At 40.3% G+C, this 21615-nt stretch overlaps 1 protein-coding gene and 2 non-coding genes across 3 annotated transcripts in view; all 3 read left to right on the forward strand.

Moving 5' to 3' along the window:
• LOC148921092 (uncharacterized) overlaps positions 1-21615 on the forward strand; it is a 93862-nt gene that overhangs the window by 4714 nt on the left and 67533 nt on the right.
• LOC148921093 (small nucleolar RNA Z267) lies at positions 8738-8803 on the forward strand. The gene has a single exon (XR_016123442.1). It is a non-coding gene; the product is annotated as a small nucleolar RNA Z267 (small nucleolar RNA).
• On the forward strand, positions 9039-9124 carry LOC148921094 (small nucleolar RNA R44/J54/Z268 family). Its single transcript, XR_016123453.1, has one exon. It is a non-coding gene; the product is annotated as a small nucleolar RNA R44/J54/Z268 family (small nucleolar RNA).

Genomic DNA, 21615 nt, shown 5'->3' on the forward strand with positions numbered 1-21615 from the left:
TTTCTGAAAAATTTATAAATTTATTGGGACAGAGAGAGTGAGAGAGTAACGGTAGGAAACCACTATGAAGTAGAGATCAAATCAAGTTCCAAAAGAAATTGTTTATAATGTAGAGTGTTGGTGTCAGGCATCTTCCATCTTTGTGTCTCCCTCATTCTCTGTCTCGCTCTCTCGCTCTGGTTTTTTTTTCTTTTTTTTGATTTTTTGTAAACGAATTTCGCTTCATTTATTTGGTTTATTTGACATCAGGTTCTTGGGTAATCCCTAATGCTATATAAGAGCTGAGGTATTTATATATCACAACATATTGGTAAGCTTCAAATCATGTTCAATTTTCTCTACTAATTTTAGTTTTTGTTCTTTGAGTTTGGCACTGATTCTGCGTTTTTGGTGGTGTAGGGTTATGAGAGAGAATTTTCAAATCTTTGATAACAACGACAATTCAGAGACAGTTGTTTTGGGATTTTGATTGTTTGGGGTGACTTTTGCATAGGTAACTCTTGATCGTATACTCTTTGTTTCAAATGCATCTAGGATCATTTAAACAACCCTCTTCCTGTACCTTTACAGTGTTTTTCTTTACCCAAAACACATTAATTTGAGTAATCTTGAGTGATTTCTTTCCGTACATATTTTGCTCAAGCTAATTTTTTGGTTTAATGAAAAGATTGTGCATGTATAAAATACTCAAGCTAGTTTCTTCTCCAATTTTTCTACTTTTTCTTCCTTTTTCTTCTTTTTTATTTTTTAGACCATGTGTTCGTTTGATATTTTGCAGGTGGTCTTTTGTTGCTTTGGATAGAGCAATTTGGTTGGTGTTTTTGGTTATGTTAAGCAATGGGTGAGTTTCTAGGCTGAAATTCCAATTAATTGTTTTAAGTTTTGTGAATAGAGCATAGGAATTAGCTAATGGCATCAATTTACAATTGGTTGGGATAAGTGTGTACCTCTTATTTTTTCTTCAAATCTTTGAAGCCGTTTCAAACTGACCAAGTATTTTTTGAGTTGAAGGGGGGTTTTGAGTTTTCATGGGAGGAATTTCTCCCAGAAGCAAGTACTACTACCCCATCCCAATCCATCCTTTGTGAGTATTGTGGGAGCAAATATTTTCGTCTCCAATCTTGGCAAGCCACGTGGAAAAGAAGATTATCTCTTAAATTAATTAATTGAACCAGTTTATCTGGCCAATTAATTAATTGAAATAAATATCTTAATTGATAGGATATTATTGTTATTTAATAAGATAATATAATTAATTCAGATATTATCTTAATAAAGAGAAGATAATATCATTAATTCAGATATTATCTTCAATAAAGAGAAGATAATATCATTAAATCAGATATTATCTTCAATAAAGAGATATAATCAAGTCCGACTTGATCCCTACGAATTTGGGTAGAGAATAAACTCATCATATTCTCTACAAAACCCTAGCCCCGAGGCTCCTATAAATAGACTACTTCATTTATCATTCAAGGTACTTCAAAAAAACCCACATCTAAACCTACTCCTAAACGCGAGAAAAATACCCAAAGCTTTCTCTCCCTCTCCACTCTCCATATTTTCTCCACACGGCTCTGGCCACCACACACGGCTCCGGCAGCTCGGTTCACACCATACATACAACTCCGTACCCTTTGCTTAGCTATTGTTTTCCTACAAACACTCTAACTTAGGCATTGGAGGGCCTTTGGCCAACACTCTCAGGTGTGGTCTATTTATTCCAATCTTTTTTACAGGAATCAAGGAAGAGAGATAAGGAAGATCGAAGGTTGAAGGATCTAGAAGCGAATATTCTCCTGTGAGATTATTTGCACAAACATTTGGTGCTTTCATTGAGAGCATGAGTTATACTCAACGCGTGCTCAAGGAATCCGTTCCTCCTATTTTCCAATCCACCAAAGTCTTCCAACCAAGCACACGAAGAGCAAAACCACCGTGATGGCTCAATCCGTGACGGCCCAAAGCTACTTCTCCCACGATCCCATGATCGACATGGCGGCTCCATCGCCTCGCCGCCATGAACCCGCATCAAACCCTAGCTGCCGCACTACAACAGCCACCCGGTGATCGGAACCACCGCACCAGCCTCTACCGTCCGCTGTACCATCCGAAGGCCCGTGGCCGGATCTAGCCACCTTCATAGCATCGCCGCCCAGCATGGTGGAACCTCCCATCAAGGTGGGCTCACTACCACCGCCGACTTTGGCCCAATCTTGGAGCAACTTAAAACATTCCCTTCATTGCCTCCACGCTCGACGCACGCTCCTGCATAAACATCTAATGAAACCCTAGCCCGTGTGCAATTGGGCTCCGCACATTTCTCTCCTCCCGATCCACAAAGTCAAGTAGACCTTAATCTGAGAGTTAACCAGCTAACTCAGAGAATGGACGACCAAAACAATTTGATGAGGCAGCTCCTCAACCAAATGAACTCAGCTCAAAACCTTGGCCTTGGACAACAGGGCGAAGAGAGAATAGTGGATGAATGCGCCGAGAACCAAGCAAGTCGAGTAGAAGTAAGTAGACAAATAGATGGACAACAACGCGATCAGCTTGCCGACATGTTACTAGCATCTGCAAGCCACACTCAAAGCAGACGAAGTCTCCCATCCGATTGAATTTGGACCAATGTGCGGGATAGGCTAGGCCCACAACTTGGCATCCTCGCCCGCCCAGCCCGCAGGAAATGTTCATGAATGGCTAGGCTTCGGGAGGTCAAACCGACAATCACCGCAATAAGGATCGTGAAGAAAGGCGCTCCACTGCTCGCAAAGAAATATTCACAAAAGGCTAAGCCCTAGGGAGGTCAACTTAATAACCTTCACAATGAGAACCGGGAAGAAACGCGCTCCACTACTCATTCTCGAAGAACCAATTCTCATCGCCACGTTACAAAAATCTCTCGCAAACGCAATCCACCAACACGTCGCCAAGGCAGAGCCGAAAGTCGACCCTTGCGAACAAATGAGGAAGTTAATCACCTCGCCCAAATCATAAAGGTCATCAACGTGACCGACCAGCTATGTGTGCAGAAGACGTTGAGAAGCTTGTGAATAACCGACTTCGAGACTTAAAGATTGGTGGAAATTTCAAAGATGCACTACACATAGAGGTAGACCGAGCAAACTCCTTACCTTTCACCTCTAAAATCGAGCAAGCTGCTCCCCCGAAACGATTCTCAATGCCCTCTTTCAATGCTTCAAAGGGGATTCTGATCCTAAAAGCCATCTAAAGCATTTCAAGAGCCTTATGATCCTCTACAAAGCCGAAGACGCGCTAATGTGCAAGGTGTTTGCAATGACTTTGCGGGGAGCAGCTCAAGACTAGTTCTATACCCTGTTGTCTGGGTCAATCAGCAGCTTCAAGGAGCTTGCTTACGTCTTCACTAAAGAATACACTTCTTATCGAACGATCAAGAAGAACCCTGATCATTTGTTCAACCTGCACAAAAAGCCCGATGAATCCCTTCGAGATTACATCAAGAGATTCAAAGCAGAAAATGCCAACATCGTAGGGTGCGATGATGATCAACAATTCATTGGCAAAGAGATCACCGCCTTCGTAAAAATATAGGATCAAGCGCATCTACCTACCCCGAGATATCCTCGGGTAATGGCCAAGCCGAGGCATCCAACAAAATAATACTGGATTGTCTAAAAAAGATATTAGAATGCGCCAAAGGAAAATGGGTAGATGAGCTCCTTTGGGTACTATGAGCTTATCGCACCACCAAGAGAAGATCAGCTGGCGAAACCCCGTTTTCCCTTACCTAGGGAACTGAAGCGATCATTCCTCCTCACGTTACTATCCCCTATATAGGCATTGAAGTGGGTAGCATTGAGCAGAACTCCAAGCAGATGAGGCTCAAACTTGAATTACTTGAAGACGAGCACGAAAAGTTCATTGTCCGAGACACCTCATATAAACATCGGTTAAAGTCTTACTGTGACAAAAGAACCAAAATCATACAGTTTTAACCAGGAGACCTTATGCCAAGAAAGGCCTTCATAATTGCACAAAGACAAGGGTCTAAAAAGATGAAACCCAATTAAGAAGACCCTTACTTAATCAGCTGGTCTGGGGATAGAGTAAGCTATACACTTGACACCATGGAAGGGAAGGAGATTCCACGACAGTGGAATGCCTGCCACCTTCGAACATATTATCCATGATGCTTCTTCCTACCGCCACTCCCAAGCGGATGGAGCGCCACACATTCTCAAGAAGAGAAGCAACCATCGCAAATTCAGAATGTGCCACAACATAAGGCGGTGCCCATAAGCGGCTTTCTTCGGAGATGCAGGCAACGACTAGAAGGGTCCATCGAAGACGCAGCCCACAAAAAGCGCCCTAAGGGAGATGCAGAGTGTGCAGAATTTCCTAAGGAAGTATCTGAGTTCCTATCCATTTCCTAAGAGAGCCATGATAGTCATACAATTGGCCATAAAAGCGTCCTAAGAAAGACGCAGGTGGCGACGAAACTTCTATCGGGAGACGCAAAAAAGCTTTTTCCTAAGGGAGACGTTGGGTGCGCTAGGAATTTCTTAAAAGATGTCTCTATGCTTTCTGCGGGAAATATCTAAGTTCCTATCCATTTCTTAAGGAATGCATGATAGTCAAACAGTTGCCAATAAGCAACGTCCTAAGGAGACGCAGACATTTAAAGCGATCCTAAGAGAGCTACAGGGTGTGCCATGAATTTCCTAATGTTGGTATCTAGGTTCCTATTCGTTTCCTAAGGAGGGTAGGATAGTCATACAGTTGTCCATAAGCAACGTCCTAAGGGAGACGCAGGCAACGATCAAGAACGTTCTAAGCATTCTCTGAAAAATGCAAATACGCTCGAGTCCTCAAGGGGGACCCTAGCTTTGCCCAAATCCTAAGGGAAAGGCACAACCAAGACACAAGCCAGTTACTCAAGCAGTTCACAAGACAACATGCAAATTGAAGTTGAAAAAATAACTGAAATTTCCATAATAAGGTGACTAACCGTTCAAGTTCAACAAAAAGAAGATGGTCAAGCAAGACCAATTATTCTAAACAAATAGCAGACTACAAAAGCTGAAAAGAAATAAAAGAATCTTCATATACTCCGAGACACTAGCAAGAGATCCTTAATCTGCGGACTCTTCAAAGATTCACCGATCACCACACTCTCGAGCTCCACCGCATGATCCTCCACGTCTACCACCACCTTTTTTTTGAAGGAGATGAAATGTTGCTTCCTTTTGTTTTTCCAAGGAAAGACTTGAGAAAGTACCAAGATCATCAGCCTGACGGATTTGATCAACCATCAGCACAAATGGATGGACTTGACAGAAAGTTCATCTTGAGTATATCGACACGCTCGCATCCCTAACAGGGGTGGACTTGTCCACCTTAGGATCAGCCATCGACGTTGCAGAAGAGCCCTTCGCCCAGGCAAATGACTCTATTGCTTTCCTAGCCTCTGCCAACCTCACTTCCAAAGGAATTGGCAACGATGAATCCACTCCACGCTTGACTGCTCATGACTCAACAGCTGAAATATGATGGTTGGATGGATAAGCGACCCGCCAGATCAACTTCCACTCTTCGACTGATACAAACGACCCGAACTTTGGAGATGAGCATCTGCACCTCTTTGCTTCTCAACGGGTGAGCTAGACCACGCACGGACTACTTCGCGAAGGATCATGATCTCCAAACTCATCAGCAAGAGGCTTAAGGGGAACATCCCTAATGTTGCGCATTCCACCAATCTTTTTGCTATCTGCACCAACAAGATGTTTGACCCTCGCAGATGATGCGGGAATAACAACTACTTGGGTCTTCTCAGCAAAAGGGAGCTTTGGTTTCTTATTCAATGGAGACACATTCTTCGCCCGTGAAGAAGTAGCTTGAGTTCTCGAAGACTTGACATTAGTCTTCCTCTTTGAAAGAGGTTCAGCAGAGCACTCCTCTTGTGTAGCAGGCGTATCATCAAGGTTCGGACTATCCTACTTCCATCTCTCGACATCCTCAATAGGGGGCAGTCCACCAACTTTCTTTTGATCGTCAGCCAGCCCACCAACAGCCACTGCACTCCAATTGTCTTTGGCCGCAAGTCACGACGACAACCAGCCTGGTCCCACCTAGCTAGTCCTCGCCGTAAAAAAGAGAAGACGAAGAAAAAATTTACGTGCTCGACTAACCTTGGGATGCACGGAAACTCCTCTCTTCAACAAGCAATACAAATTCTCCAAGATCTTTCTCAAGCTAGAAAGTAGAGAAGTTAAGTTTGTGATGTGAGAAACAGTGAAGAGAAGCCTTGCATTTATACAAGTTGGACCACCCGGGTCAAGGAGGAATCGCAAGCTTATTCCTACTAGGAATCCAACTCCAACAACAGTCAGAAGCTTACACCAATTGGGAATCTGATCTGCAAAGGACTCGACCTCATAGAATAACGCTGCATACGGTTGGAGAGCCTGAAAAAATTCATCTCCTACATGCCACGTAAGCACCATGCAAGTGGGGACATTTGTGGGAGCAAATATTTTCGTCTCCAATCTTGGCACGCCACGTGGAAAAGAAGATTATCTCTTAAATTAATTAATTGAACCAGTTTATCTGGCCAATTAATTAATTGGGATAAATATCTTAATTAATAGGATATTATCTTTATTTAGTAAGATAATATAATAAATTCAGATATTATCTTAATAAAGAGAAGATAATATCATTAATTCAGATATTATCTTCAATAAAGAGAAGATAATATCATTAAATCAGATATTATCTTCAATAAGGAGATATAATCAAGTCCGACTTGATCCCTACGAATTTGGGTAGAGAATAAACTCATCATATTCTCTACGAAACCCTAGCCCGAGGCTCCTATAAATAGCCTACTTCATTCATCATTCAAGGTACTTCAAAAAAACTCACAACTAAACATACTCCTAAACCCGAGAAAAATACCCGAAACTCTCTCTCCCTCTCCACTCTCCACATTTTCTCGACACACCTTCGGCGACCACACACGGCTCCGGCCTCCCAGTTCACACCATACATACAACTCTGTACCTTTTGCTTAGCTATTGTTTTCCTACAAACACTCGAACTAACTTAGGCATTGGAGGGCCTTTGGCCAACACCCCCGGGTGTGGTCTATTTATTCCAGTCTTTTTTACAGGAATCGAGGAAGAGAGAGAAGGAAGATCGAAGGTTGAAGGATCTAGAAGCGAATATTCTCCCGCGAGATTATTTGCACAAACAAGTATGCTTATGCTTTGATCAGTCTGACTCGCTAATTCTGTTCTCTACTAGTTATGCCAGTCTTTACCATTAAGCAGCTATATAAGGGGGCTCATGTTTGTTCTTCTGAATCTCTTATTGACACTACTCAACTTTGCAAGTTTTAGAGAGTATTTAATGGTAGGTAAATTTAACTCATATCACATTTAGTACTTTAAATTCACCCAAACATAAAATGGATTAAAATTGTTTGTTTGCTAAGAAAATGCAAGAAAAAAAAAACAGAAAATTTCTTCTTTTTAAACATTTCACTATTGTTTTGTGGGTAGGAGTTCACTAATTATGCTTAAAGAGCGTTTGAGGTCACCCGCTTAATAACATTAGTACTTTTTATTGAAATCACATGGGTTTTTGTGGAATCTCAAGGACATAAGGGCAAAGGTTTGAGTCTTTGTTATATAATTATGTTGGATTGAAAATTTGGTGCCTTTGTTCTTTCTTGCATGTGCTTGGAATTACAATGAAAATTTCCTTTCATTATTTTTTTATTGTTGAAGGGTTTGAGCATGAGGACAAAGATGATTTTGCAACCTCACCAAAGCATTTTAGGTGAGAACCATATCCTTGAATTGCTCTTTTGGACCAAAATTAACCCTTTTGTGTGATGGTTTATCATCTCATTGGGCTCTATGTTTGAGCTAATGGATTGGTTCATGGTGGATTTGAATTGGCACTCAGAGTTGCTTGGGTGAAGCTGACGACTGTGTGCATTGCAGGACTAGACAAGGTTGAATATTGTTTTTATTTTATTTATTTTTCCTGTTTTTGTTAGACCCTTTTGGTTCACTTATTCTCCTTAAATATTATGCCCAAAGTAGAAAAATAAATTATCGCAACTATTCAAAAGTATATTTATGTTCAGCATCATCTCATGTTGTGTAATGAAAAGGTGAAAGGTAAATTACAGAGAAACATGTGGCGCAAGTGTTTATGTTCGAGAAAAATTAGGTATTAAACATAACAATCTTTACTAATTAGGATTTGAGACATAGATTATTTTTGTTTGGGTTTTAATACCTAAGAATCAAATTCTGTTTTGGATATGCCCAAAGAGGAGGCCCAACGAATTTAGGCTTGTCTAAATTACAATAATTTTACACCATATCTCAGCCCATCTCTCTCTCCTCTTCCTTATTCACTCCATCGATGACGACGCCCTCTATCTCATCTTCAATCTTCGCTCCATCGACGACGCCCTCTCTTCAATCCAAAAGGCACAGGTCATGTCGTTTGGTGCTCGTCTTCTCTTCAATCAGAAAGAAGTGGAAACCCTAACTCATAAGTCTAGAACCCTCTCCTGTTCTGCACCCTCCTTGCATGTCGTTTCTCACCTATCACTTCGAATTTGAGATTCATAGCCAATTCTCAGTATTGCAAAGCATTCTCATCTTGTATTGTTTTGCTGTGTGTTTGTTTTCATTGTTGAAGGCTAGTATTAAGAAGTATGCCTACCTATGACTGTGATGGTGTTAAATATACTTTGAGATTAATTTCTATGACACAAATTTACTCTGAGGCAAGAGGCTTTATGATTACTGCACTGTTTCTGTTCTTGTTCTCTGAATTTTTTTCCGAATTGTTGATTTTGTTATGTAGCCGAAGAAAACTTTGGAGTTGGGTTTAGCCCAAAACCCTGGTCCAGCAAATTTATTGCCTGGTTTTGCTGAAATTTCTTGTCTTTAGTTGTTATGCTAGAAAGTTTGGATTTTATGCAAGTGAAGGTTTTGATAATAAGAATGAGAATTGTTTGTGTTTGGGCAAGTGACGATAAAATAGACAGGGACATCTGCACTCTTCGGAGGGTGATGACTTAGTCTAATGAGAATCTCTCTGATGCATTTTCAACATTTTTGCACTGCACTGGATTTTTGTTTTCTTGTGTAATTGTTTGTTTATGTTGGTTTTTTTCTTTCAAAATCATAAATTTCAGTTGTGCTGTGATTGTTGGTGGTAATTTGTTTTGATTGCAATGCAGAAAACGGAAACTGCAACCAGTTTCTGTTTCCATTTTAGTACTGTCATCATGTTTTTGCATTTTGGTTCCTCACTTATTAATATATTTATTTTTTCCCATACTTTGCAGTGCAGTTTTTGTTCCCCATAACTGCATTGTAATTTTTTGCTTTTTATTATGGATTGTTTTTTTTTTTTTTTAACTTTTTGGTGCAATTATCCTAAGGTAAGTCTTAAAAGTTAACATATCTTTGGTCTAAAAATGTCTAGATTTTTAGAAATTTTATTGTCGATGGAAGAATTTTTTAAATGCTTTAAGGAAAAGAATTTTGTCAATATATTAGTCTTCTTGTTTCAGTCCAATTAAGGTCTTTGCAATAAATTTAGTCTGTGTTACTTTTCATTGGTGTTTTTGGTTTAATGACTTTTAGTCTCCTCGTACCCAAAAAGAAAAAATAGATATTTATTCCTTTTCAGTTTATGGTTGCTTATGTTAGAGATAGTTTAGTGAATTTCTAGACATGTGTTGCATTGTAGTTTTGCACTCAATGAATTGTAGTTTTACACACTGCATTGCAGTTTCCATTTAATTACATTTGGCTAAATTGTTTTATCATTGGATATTGGTGTGATTTTTGAAGTTAATGGAAATGATACAATTGTCATCAACGGATATGTCTTTTTGACTTTGTTTAGTTGCTTGTTTTCATGATGGCTTTGCTTTTTTTTTTTTTTTTTTTTTTTTTTTTTTGTTAGTGTGGTTGTAACTTGATTAGAAATTGCAATGCAGAAAATGGAAACTGCAATGTAGAAAACGGAAACTGCAATGCAGAAAATGAAAACTGCATTGCAGTTTCTATTTCCGTTTTAGTACTTTCATTAGGGCTTTGATTTTTTTATTTTGTTAGTGTGTTGCAACTGGATCATAAACTGTAATGCAGTTTCCGTTTCTGTTTTAGTACTTTCATCATGGTTTTGCATTTTGGTTCCTCACTTATTAATATGTTTGTTTTTTCACATACTTTGCAGAGCAGTTTTTGTTTCTATAAAATTAGTTTGTGTTTTTGTTGTTGTTTTTGTAGTTTGTAGTTTTTATTTTTTCTGCATTCTTTTTTTTTTTTTTTTACATCATTGATATCTACATTGTTTTTGTTTTAAAATCCCAGTTAAATATGAGAAATTTTGGTTTTTCTAGAAACTGCAATATATTTTTCAATCTTCTTCTTCTATTGCAGTATTCATGTTTTGATGTGAAGCTCAGATTTTCTGTTGTTGAGGTATATATATATATTCTTGATCAAATTGTTATTTGAATTTTCTTTTTATTTTTTGGTTTTTATAAGTTGATTTTTCTAATACTTTCATCATGGTTTTGCCTTTTTAGTTCCTCACTTATTAGTAGGTGTTTTTTGGGATGTGGCTTACTAGGTTCTACATTGCAGTTTCTAATTTGATTATATGATTTTATTGGTTTTGGCTATTTCTTACTAGCTGTTGGCATGAATTTTTTGGTTTTCATTTTTGGTTTTTGTTTGCAATTTCTGTTTTTATTTACAGTTTTTGCTTTTGTTTACATTATTGATATCTACACTATTTTGCTTTGTATAACTCTAGAGCTAAGCATGTGGGATTTGGAACAAATTTTGCACGTATCGATGTTGAAATTTTTAAAATAAAATAAAAAACCATTGACTGTTAATATAAATATTGCCTAACTGACAAAATATCACAAAACACAAGGTTGGTGTAGTGGTGAATAAGGATACCCTCCTTTGAGGGTCAAGGTTCGAGTCTCTTCAAGCACATTAAATTTCCTATGTTTTTTAGGTTGAGGGCAACATAGTTGGTGACCGAAGATGGCTGGTTGGCAGCCAACGAGGGATGGCGATGACTGGCCGTAATTCGATGGAGGTGGCTGGCCGGAATCCACAAGGCGTGGGTGGCCGGAACTTGTGTCGGTTGTAGCTGGCTGGCGGCGGTGGCGGCTAGTCGGCAGCCCCGCCTGACCAAGGGTAGTCAGTGATCGCCTGGCCCATTATTCAAGGGGGCCCCAAATTTTTTATTATAATAAATTTTATATTATATTATTATAAATTGATTTAATATTTTTCCATAATTTTGGAACAAATGATCCATGACGAGAGTTTTAAAAGAAATTCTTTGATATTGGCTTGACTTCCATTCTTGAATTTCTTTGACTCACTAGTATGGTATCCATAGTTGAACATTTGTTTTCATTATTTAGGAATATGGAAGATATTGCTCAAAGTCTAAAAATATTTTCAAATAAATACTTTCTCAAAAAAACCAATGCTTAGTTGATAAAACAAGAAGTATACTAGTATTAGTGATTAATGTGTGTAGGGCACACTTCAGATTTTCGCCCTGAGTCTTTGAAAACTCAGGACGGGCCCTGCTAGTCGGAAGGGGATTGCCGGAGGTGGACATATGGGATAGTGTGCTTGATTTAGAAGGAGTGGCATTTTGTGTAATTTTGATATTTTTTAATTAAATCATTGTAAAATTAGGTACTACTTTTTGGTCTTTGGTCTTACGCTAATTAGGTGAAATTGTATTCATATCTTCCAAATTAGTAAACTATATAGTGTCTTAAAATGAAAGCTCCCTCGGCATCATCCCATAAAATATATAATATATTATATACATATGTATAACAACATATATGAGTATACATATTATGAGTTCTTCTTTAATGCAGACGTCTGCATTATGTTAAAGTCCAGTCGTCTCTTTTGCAACTTCTTTTTGCAAGTGAATTTGGTTCTTAGTGTTAATGTATGGTTTTTGTTACTTTCTTTTGGCTTCTCTTGACAACTTTGTAATAGGATGTGTATTGTTATTTATCAAGCTCAAGTTTAGATTAAGGAAAACCTTTCTTGGTGTTCTTCTCTAATTTATGCTCTATGGAGGTTCAAGCAAGTTGACAAAGGTATTGTGCATTGCATATCATTACATTAAACAGTCTTCATAAAATGATGACTAGTCATCCGTTTCTCATATGACTAGTCATCCTTGCTCTGTTGAATTTTTAGCTGGATAACAAACTGTTTTGTCCTATTCTTCTTTCTCTCTCTCTGCTGCCATGTGGGTTTCTGACCTAAGGAATTTTTTGGTCTGTAAAGGCTACGTTTTTGCTTATTTGGCGGCTGTCTCTTTTGGGGTGGAAGTTTTGGAAAGAAAGGCTTGCTTTCTTTCTCTTCTTCTTCCTCAAGAAAGAACCAAATATTTCATCTATGAGTTTTTCCAATTGATTTCTTTTGAAAAACTCGCTTTTGAAACCCGAATCTGCATCTAGCTACTTAAATCATCTCTCATTTATATCTAGGTCAGATTCAAGACTGATTTCGTCAAGAGTATGGTTTCTTGAAGAAATTGTTCATTCTCCTTTGAATCCAAATATTGGTTTCGGTCTGTGTTGGAGCTTGCAAGCTAGTGTCATGGGATGAACGAGCTGGAGAAGGAGCTGTTATTGCCATGAAGAACTGAGCTTCAAGTTTTGCTAAGTTGGAGAAGAAGATTGCACAAAGGAGGTATTGCTCATATTCCTAAATAGATCTAGGTGCTTCTTGAGCTTGGTTGTGTTTTCTTTGTAAGAATCTTTTTCTACTTAGTGGAGTGTCTGGTCGGTTGATGACTCCCAGTTTTTTCCCAATTGTGGGTCTGGGTGAACAAAATCTGTTTTGCATATCTGTAATTTTTCTGGGTTTGTGTTCTTGGTGGTTGACTAGTCATCTTTATCTAATGTTGATGTTTACATGATAATGATGATTTCACACACTTTCACCATAGTTGTTGCTAGCACAGGATATGCCTAGATTGACGGGTCCTACTGAGTGCCTAGGTTGTCACTAGTAATCTTCTAGGGTTGCAGGTACTTTGTGGCATGCTCTGTGTGTTCTCTTGATTGTGGTTGTTCATGACTAGCAGTTGACTAGTCATATGTGTATTTGGTCAAGGTTTAAAGTGTGTGAAGATTACTTTGTTGTTGTGTCTTGTTTGTGTGATTAAATTTACCCCTCGTCACCAAAGTATCAATTTCAATTTGTATCAGAGCATCAGCTCTTAACACAAATAGAGAGATCCTACGATTTGTTTTGGTGTTTAGGTGTGCTCACTATGGAAAGGGATTGAGTTGTTGTATCTTGCAACTCGCCTCCCTATTTTGACGGCAATAACTACGCTGCATGGAGAGAAAAATTTGAGGTATTCCTTGATGCTCTTGATGAGCATGCAAGTGGGTATCTCACAAAAGAGTGGGTTGCTCCGGTCAAGACTGTTGAGGGTGAGGTTGTACCCAAGCCTAGGTCAGAATGGACTGAAGCTGAGGTGTTTGCTACATATTCGAACAAGAAGGCCAGAAATGCCTTAGTTACAGCTTTGTCTAGCACACAATTTGCACATATACAACACATCCCTAATGCTAAACAAGCTTGTGATAAACTAAGGGTGGTTCATGAAGGGGATGACCAAGTTAAAACCCTAAAACTCCAGATGGTGCTTGCACAATTGGAAGAACTTAGGATGTCCGAAACTGAGTCTATTTCTGAGTTCTATGGGAGAGTTGAGATGATCACAAATGAAGCCATGAGTCTAGGTCAACCCATTAAAGAGCTTTTTATTGTTCAGAAAATTCTTCGTGTTCTACCATCTAAGTTTAGAGCAAAGAAAATCGCAATCATGGAGGTCCAAAATTTAAATGAAATTAAGCTTGACAAGCTTGTAGGAAAATTGAAAACCTATGAGATGGAATTGAATATGGAAGAAAATGACTCCAAAAAATCAAAAAATGTTGCACTTCAAGGAGTGCATGTTTCCTTTCTGAAATGTGGTGAAAAATCCTCAGGTTTTGAGGATGAGATGGCCTTGTTTGTCAAAAAATTTAGGAGAATTCTTAAGGATAAGGGAAAGTTTGCTAGAGAGGGCAGCTCTGGTAGTGAGAAACAGTTTAGACCATCAACTGATCGGTCTAATGAGAGGAATAAGGATGTCAAACCTTTCACGAAAGATTTTAGAATATCTGTCAAGTGCTTCACATGTGGAGGCATTGGACACTATGTTGCCGACTATGCAAACAATCAGAAAAAATACTCAAAAGGAAAGGACAAGGCCATGAAAGTGAGCTGGAGTGAAAGTGAAAGTGAAGGGTCTCAAGAGGATTCATCTTCCTTTGATGATGATGACCAACATGTTGCCTTTGTTGCCACTGTGCAGCCCATGTCTGATGAATCTGATTCTAAGTCAGACGACCTGTCATACGAGTCATTAGGAAGAAAATATGATTATTTGTTTAAAGAGACCTTGTCCTTGAAAGAAGAGAGCCTCAAACTTGAGGCGAATAACCAAGATCTTCAACATGAAATTCTCATCTTAAAAGAAACCAAAAAGGAGTTGAGTGACAAATTTGAGTCTCTAGAAAAATAAATTGATGCTCTTGTGTCAATTAGGAGTAACCTTGAGGATCAAGTTAATGTGCTCAAGGAAAGTAACATTGGTTTCTAGAACTCAAACAAACAACTCCTAGGTGAATTGAATGAAGCAAATAGGAAGATTATATCTATGACCATTGGTGCTTCAAAAATTGACAAAATGTTGAATATGGGAAAACTTCATGGGGACAAAGGTGGTCTTGGATTTAATCACTTTGGTTCTAGTTCATCTAGTTTTACCACTAAGTTTGTCAAATCAGAAACTCCAGTCACTGTACCTCTTGATGTTCAGCAGGTTGTCAAGAAACCTAAATTTGTTCCAACTTGTCACAGGTGTGGGTTGACTGGTCATATTCGACCAGTCTGTCATATGTATAGCAAAGATAATACCAGAAAATTGTCTTCAAAATCTAAAAGGAATCCCAGATCTTTGCAAGATCAAATTGATCATTTGCTTAATGAAGTAACTAAGATAACCAAACTTGTCTCCCTCAAAATGAGTTCTCCCATTGTGCCTAAGTCTACTTGGATTGCAAGAGGTCATACCAAATCTCTTCTCTAATTTATGCTTTATAGAGGTTCAAGCAAGCTGACAAAGGTATTGTGCACTGCATATCATTACATTAAACAGTCTTCATAAAATGATGACTAGTCATCTGTTTCTCATATGACTAGTCATCCTTGCTCTGTTGGATTTCCAGCATGATAGCAAACTGTTTTGTCCTATTCTTCTTTCTCTCTCTCTACTGCCATGTGTGTTTCTGACCTAAGGAATTTTTTGGTCTGTAAAGGCTACGTTTTTGCTCATTTGGCGGCTGTCTCTTTTGGGGTGGAAGTTTTGAAAAGATTGGCTTGCTTTATTTCTCTTCTTCTTCCTCAAGAGAGAACCAAATATTTCATCTATGACTTTTTCCAATTGATTTCTTTTTGAAAAACTGCTTTTGAAACCCGAATCTGCATCTAGCTACTTAAATTATCTATCATTTATATCTAAGTCAGATTCAAGACTGATTTCGTCAAGAATATGGTTTCTTGAAGAAATTGGTCATTCTCCTTTAAATCCAAATATTGGTTTCGGACTGTGTTGGAGCTTGCAAGCTAGTGTCATGGGATAAACGAGCTGGAGAAGGAGCTGCCATTGCCATGAAGAACTGAGCTTCAAGTTTTGCTAAGTTGGAGAAGAAGATTGCACAAAGGAGGTATTACTCATATTCCTAAATAGATCTAGGTGCTTCTTGAGTTTGGTTGTGTTTCCTTTGTAAGAATCTTTTTCTACTTAGTAGAGTGCCTGGTCAGTTGATGACTCCCAGTTTTTTCCCAATTGTGGGTTTCTAGGTGAACAAAATCTGTTTTGCATATCTGTAATTTTTCTGGGTTTGTGTTCTTGGTGGTTGACTAGTCATCTTTATCTGTTGTTGATGTTTACATGATAATGATGATTTCACACACTTTCACCATAGTTGTTGCTAGCACAAGGGATGCCTAGATTAACGGGTCCTTCTGAGTGCCTAGGTTGTCACTAGTAATCTTCTAGGGTTGCAGGTACTTTGTGGCATGCTCTGTGTGTTCTCTTGATTGTGGTTGTTCATGAAGATTGCTGTGTTGTTGTGTCTTGTTTGTGTGATTAAATTTACCCCTCGTCACCTAAGTACCAATTTCACTTAGTGGAACTCACTTGGCTTGAGGAACCATATTGGCTTAGAGGAACCCATTCATCACTGACATGGCTCTATAATTAAACATAAAAAGAAGCCTACTTACAGTAGCAACCAATGGTATTGCTTATTGTTCTTCTGCACACCTTCCCACTTTTGGAATACTTTTTGGAAAGCCCAACCCCTAATTATATATTTATATATGGAGTGCTTACCATGTTTTTGCTTTATACATGTATGAAATGAATCAAATCCATCTACAGAAAATAAGCTGGAAGAACACGACCGGACTTTAACACAATGCGAATGTCCGCATTAGAAAAAAACTCTACATATTATATAATAGTATATAAGGTATATATATACCATAGGTGTCAACTTGAACGCCCCCTTTTTTTACTTTTTTCGGTGGGTTCTTCTCAATACTAAAAGGAAATAATATAATATTATTATACTAATATATTTAACTAGAAAAGTAGAACCTTAGTAGTCTTCACTCACGTTTGTCTGCCCACTTGAGTCAATCGCTATTCACAGAAGGCAGCCATCAAGAATTCTTTATCTTTGTTTTGTGTCGTGGCTTCTTAGTTCAATAACTATCAAGAGAGAGACTAAAACTGGGGGTTTTGATAGGAGACTCAGTTGGTATTTGGGAGATATTCGTGCTGATAACGTGTTGTAAAATGAATGGAATATGCGAGAATATTGAGTTGCACGTAAAGTAAATGAGACACAATATTTAACGAAGTTCGGTCATACCTACGTCCCCTGAAAGCAGCAACAATAACTTTTCCATAATGTAAAATAATATGGCTAAAACTTTAGTATTTACAATATATGTGGCTCACTGATTTTTCTCTCTTGGAGAATTTCTCTCTACTCTCTTTTTCCTCTCCTCTTACTAACATTCTATTTATGGTATATGTGGGAGCAAATTTCGTCCCACTAGAATATTCGCCAAAGATTCCTTCGTCTTCTCCTTCTCTTTCTCCAAAAGCAGATCGGTAAAGGACCACACCCGGGTGTTGGCCAAAGGCCCTCCGATGCCTAAGTTAGGTAGGGTATTTCAAGGAAAACCGGGTGGCCGGAGCCGTGTGTGGTGGCTGGAGCCTTGTGTCGAGAGAGAGAAAGAAAGTGGTGGCTAGGGTTTGTGAAAATAATTTCTCGCAGAGTTTGAGGAATTTAGACGTACCTTGACCTTTGTGCGTAGCCAAGTATTTATAATGGTCTCCGAGATTAGGGTTTCAGAGGAATAATTTCATAGAAGGAAGAGAATTATTCCTCCCCTATTTGGAATTGATTTGATTAATTAGGGATTTGATTTATTATGGTAAATCAAATCCCTAATCGTGGTAGGTATCAGATCAAATCCTAATTTAATTAGGTAACTCCTCATTTAATTGGGAATTGGGGTAGGAATCAAATCAATTCCCAACTTAATTAGGTAATTCTCAATTTAATTGGGTAACTCCCAATTAAATTGAGTAACTCCCAATTAGGTTGAGTAATTCCCAATTAGGTCAAATAATCCTCAAATGGAAGGAATTATTTGACCTAGGGTATGATTTAATTCGGTTCCCACAAATGCCCCTCACTTATGGCGTGGTGGCATGTAGGAGATGTGAATTGTGTTGTTGGGCTGTCCAAATTGTCGCTTCCTCCTTGGATTTGGGCTCTGAATGGAGGAGGCTTTTGACTTGCCAACCGGTCTTTGACTTGGGCTGTCCATATAATCGGGTGGAGGCAAGCCGGCTCGCCGCTGGAGCAGGTGGCAGTTTGGGTCGGCTTATTTGTGGTTGATCCAAACTACTTCAATTCCTTCTTCTTTTTGTGTCACGAACTAGGAACAATATGAGTCAAGGCGATCATGTGTGGAGCACGGACATGTTAGAAGTCAGCGGCAGATGGGTAGGGGAGGTTGGCGACGGTCCGCTCATTCCTCTCACCTACTGTGATGGTAAGTTGCATCCCTTTGATCTGCTACAGCTGCCATGGAATTCTTTGTTATGTGTTTGACTGACTTCTGTCTCATGCTTGTAGAAAATGACATCCACAAGAAGCTCGATCTCGGCCTAGACACGACCAATGTTCATCAAGCTTTGAACGTCCTTGCCCGTGTTCATGGATTGCGCTGGTTGCCGAGTGAACATCGAAGGAGGCTGATGGTCCGCTGACCAAGATATTGAAAGATGGGAGCTGCATGGCTCGGACCTAGATGATCCGCCAGCTTGAGCGGGAGAAGTCTCGACCAAGCTTCCTCATTCTTCCACGAGCAAATCTTCCGTAGTAGGGTCTCGCTTTGGGAATGTCCCTATGGGAGTTGCTTCTTCATCCGCCAGATCAAGCGCCTCGGCCGAGCGATAAGAAGATCAATGGCATGCGGAGGTCCGGGACATTCGCTCGGTATCCGCTTCGAGCGCCTAAAACCCATGATCTACTGCAGCGAGGAGGCTTTGAAAGCGAGGGTTTAAGGCCCTTGCGTGCCGATCTTGGGATCAAGCGAATCGAAGGTGACATCTGTCTAGCAATCACGACTGTGCGCAAGCCCGCAGCAGTCAAGCACGGGCTGACTCAATGTTGCAGTTTCGGCCAAGAGAGATAAAGTGCGTCTGCTTTCGAGCAAGAGTCGTTTCAGACAAGAGTCTCTTAATTCTTGAACTGCCGATCAGAGTTGGTGATAGCTCCTTGGTCAAGTTCGACACTCATGTTGAAGCCATACGGAGGCATCCAAGCATGAGGCATCGTTGCTAATGCGTACGCGCATACGCGGGATACTTGGATTGCAGTGAATAGTGCTTCTCCTTGTTACCCTCTCGAATATGAAGACGGTAAGTAGCTTTATCTTGACCTACCCCTGCTCAAAGTGAGCAGAGCAATGTTGTGGATGAAGAAGCAGTTGAAGAGCAGATAGCGGATGAAGTGCAGCGGAGGAAGACAACTCTCAAGGTGGCGTAGCTGATAAGGCTAGACCATATGCGAATGAGTAGGCAGGTGAGGCCGTTGAGTAGATGGTGCTGGTTGGCTGCTTTGTTATGGAATTTTCAGTTGCCTTTCAAACTTCAATTCTCATTGTATCTTGTAAGTGTACGTCCGGAGACATAGCACTTGAAAGAGATTCCATTGAGTTTGTACTAGTGAAGTAGCTTGCCCACAATGGAGGTAAGGTTCGTCGCCTGTGTGCGTATGTCGGGGACATGACGCTTGAAAAGACTCCATGAAGTTTGTACTCGAAGAGTAGCTTGTCTTCGGTGGAGGTGAGGCTTGTCGCCTGCGAGCATATGTTGGGGACATAATACTCGGAAAAGACTCCATTGAGTTAGGTGCTTAGTGGGCGGACTTATGCAATGGAGATGAGCTCGTAACTGCGGCGTATATCGGGGACACAATGCTCGAAAAAGACTCCATTGAGTTAGTGCTTGTGGGCGACTTGTGCAATGGAGATGAGGCATGCGCTGCGGCGTATATCGAGGGGACACAATGCAAAAGACTCCATCGAGTTTGTGCCGTGAGCGACTTGTCCGCAATGGAGATGAGGCTTGCGCTTTGTGGCGTATGTCGGACACAATACTCGAAAAGACTCCATTGAGTTTGTGCTGCGTGAGCGGCACATGCAATGGAGATGAGGCTTATCGCTGCGAGCGTATGTCGAGGACACAATGCTCGAAAAAGACTCCATTGAGTTCATGCCGTGGAAGCGGCATGCGCAATGGAGATGAGGCTTATGCGCTGCGGCGTATATCGAGGACACAATACTCGAAAAAGACTCCATTGAGTTTGTGCTTAGACCGCAGCCTGTGTTCAAAATGCGACTTATGCGCAATGGAGATTAGGCTTATGCGCTGCGGCGTATGTCGAGGACAAAATGCTCGAAAAAGACTCCATTGAGTTTATTAGCCGTGAGCGACTTGCGCAATGGAGATTAGGCTTATCCTGTGGCGTATGTCAGGGACACAATGCTCGAAAAAGACTCCATTGAGTTTGTGCCAGTGGGCGGCTTATGCCAATGGAGATGGGCTTATGCTGTGGCGTATGTCGGGGACACAATGCTCGAAAAAGACTCCATTGAGTTTGTGCCGTGAGCGACACATGCAATGGAGATGGCTTATGCGCTGCGGCGTATGTCGAGGACAAAATGCTCGAAAAAGACTCCGTGAGTTTGTGCCGTGAAGCGGACTATGCACAATGGAGATTGGGCTTATCGCTGTGTAGTATGGGGACACAATGCCGAAAAGACTCCATTGAGTTTGTGCCGTGAAGCGACATGCCTGTGGAGATGAGTTTGTCGCCTTGCGTTATGTCGAGACACAATGCTCGAAAAAGACTCCATTGAGTTGTGTAGTGGGCGACTACATGCAATGGAATTAGGCTTGTCGCTGTGAAGCGTATATCGAGGACAAATGCTCGAAAAAGACTCCATTGAGTTTGTGTAGTAAAACATGCTGCAATGGAGATTAGGCTTATGCGCTGTGGCGTATGTCGGGAGACACAATGCTCAAAGACTCCATTGAGTTTGTGCCATGAAGCGACTTATGCAATGGAGATGAGGCTTCTTGCCGTGTGTATGTTAAGTAAGACATAATGATCAAAAAGTACTTCATTGAAAAGCTTGCTCTTGTATTGATGTTGGTGTGAATACATGCGCTTTATTGAATAAAAATTGACAACAAGGTAACATCAAAAGTAGTTAGTCTTTAATGGTCTGGGAGGCTCAAATGCTTTGCTAGCGTAATTAGTAGCGAAGTTTCATGGATAGTATCTTGAAGGTGGTGGGCATTCCATTGTCTGGAATTTCTCTTCCTTCTAAAGTATCAGGAGTCTTCCTCCTTTGATCGGTGATCACGTAAGGCCTTCCCGATTTAGCTTCATCTTCTTTGACCCTTGCCTTGGTGTTGTGATGAAAGTTTTCTAAGCATGAGTCTCGGTGGCCCCATCGATCTTAGCCTTCTTGTTGTTAGTGGGGCGTCAGCTGCTTTGGTAGCGACAGCAGCTCGAACAATAGCCTTTTCTCATTCTTCTTGGGCAGATCAGGTTGACTTTCATTTGCTTGCGATTTTGGTCAAGGCGCCCTCAATCAATGCTCATGGAAGGGGCGCGATGTGTGGGAATGGTATACATCCCATAGGCGGGGAAAATGGGTGTCTCTCGGTCGATCTCCTTTTGGTCGTGCGATAAGCCATAGGACTCCACAGCGGCTCGTCGACCATTTTCCTTCTCGCCTTCGGTCTTTTCTTTGGCGGTCTAGCACTATCTTGTTGGGATGCCTGCAGCAGCCGTAC

Source organism: Prunus mume, linkage group LG1 (genome assembly GCF_029339155.1).
Source record: "Prunus mume cultivar Tortuosa linkage group LG1, ASM2933915v1, whole genome shotgun sequence".
Lineage (NCBI taxonomy): Eukaryota > Viridiplantae > Streptophyta > Magnoliopsida > Rosales > Rosaceae > Prunus > Prunus mume.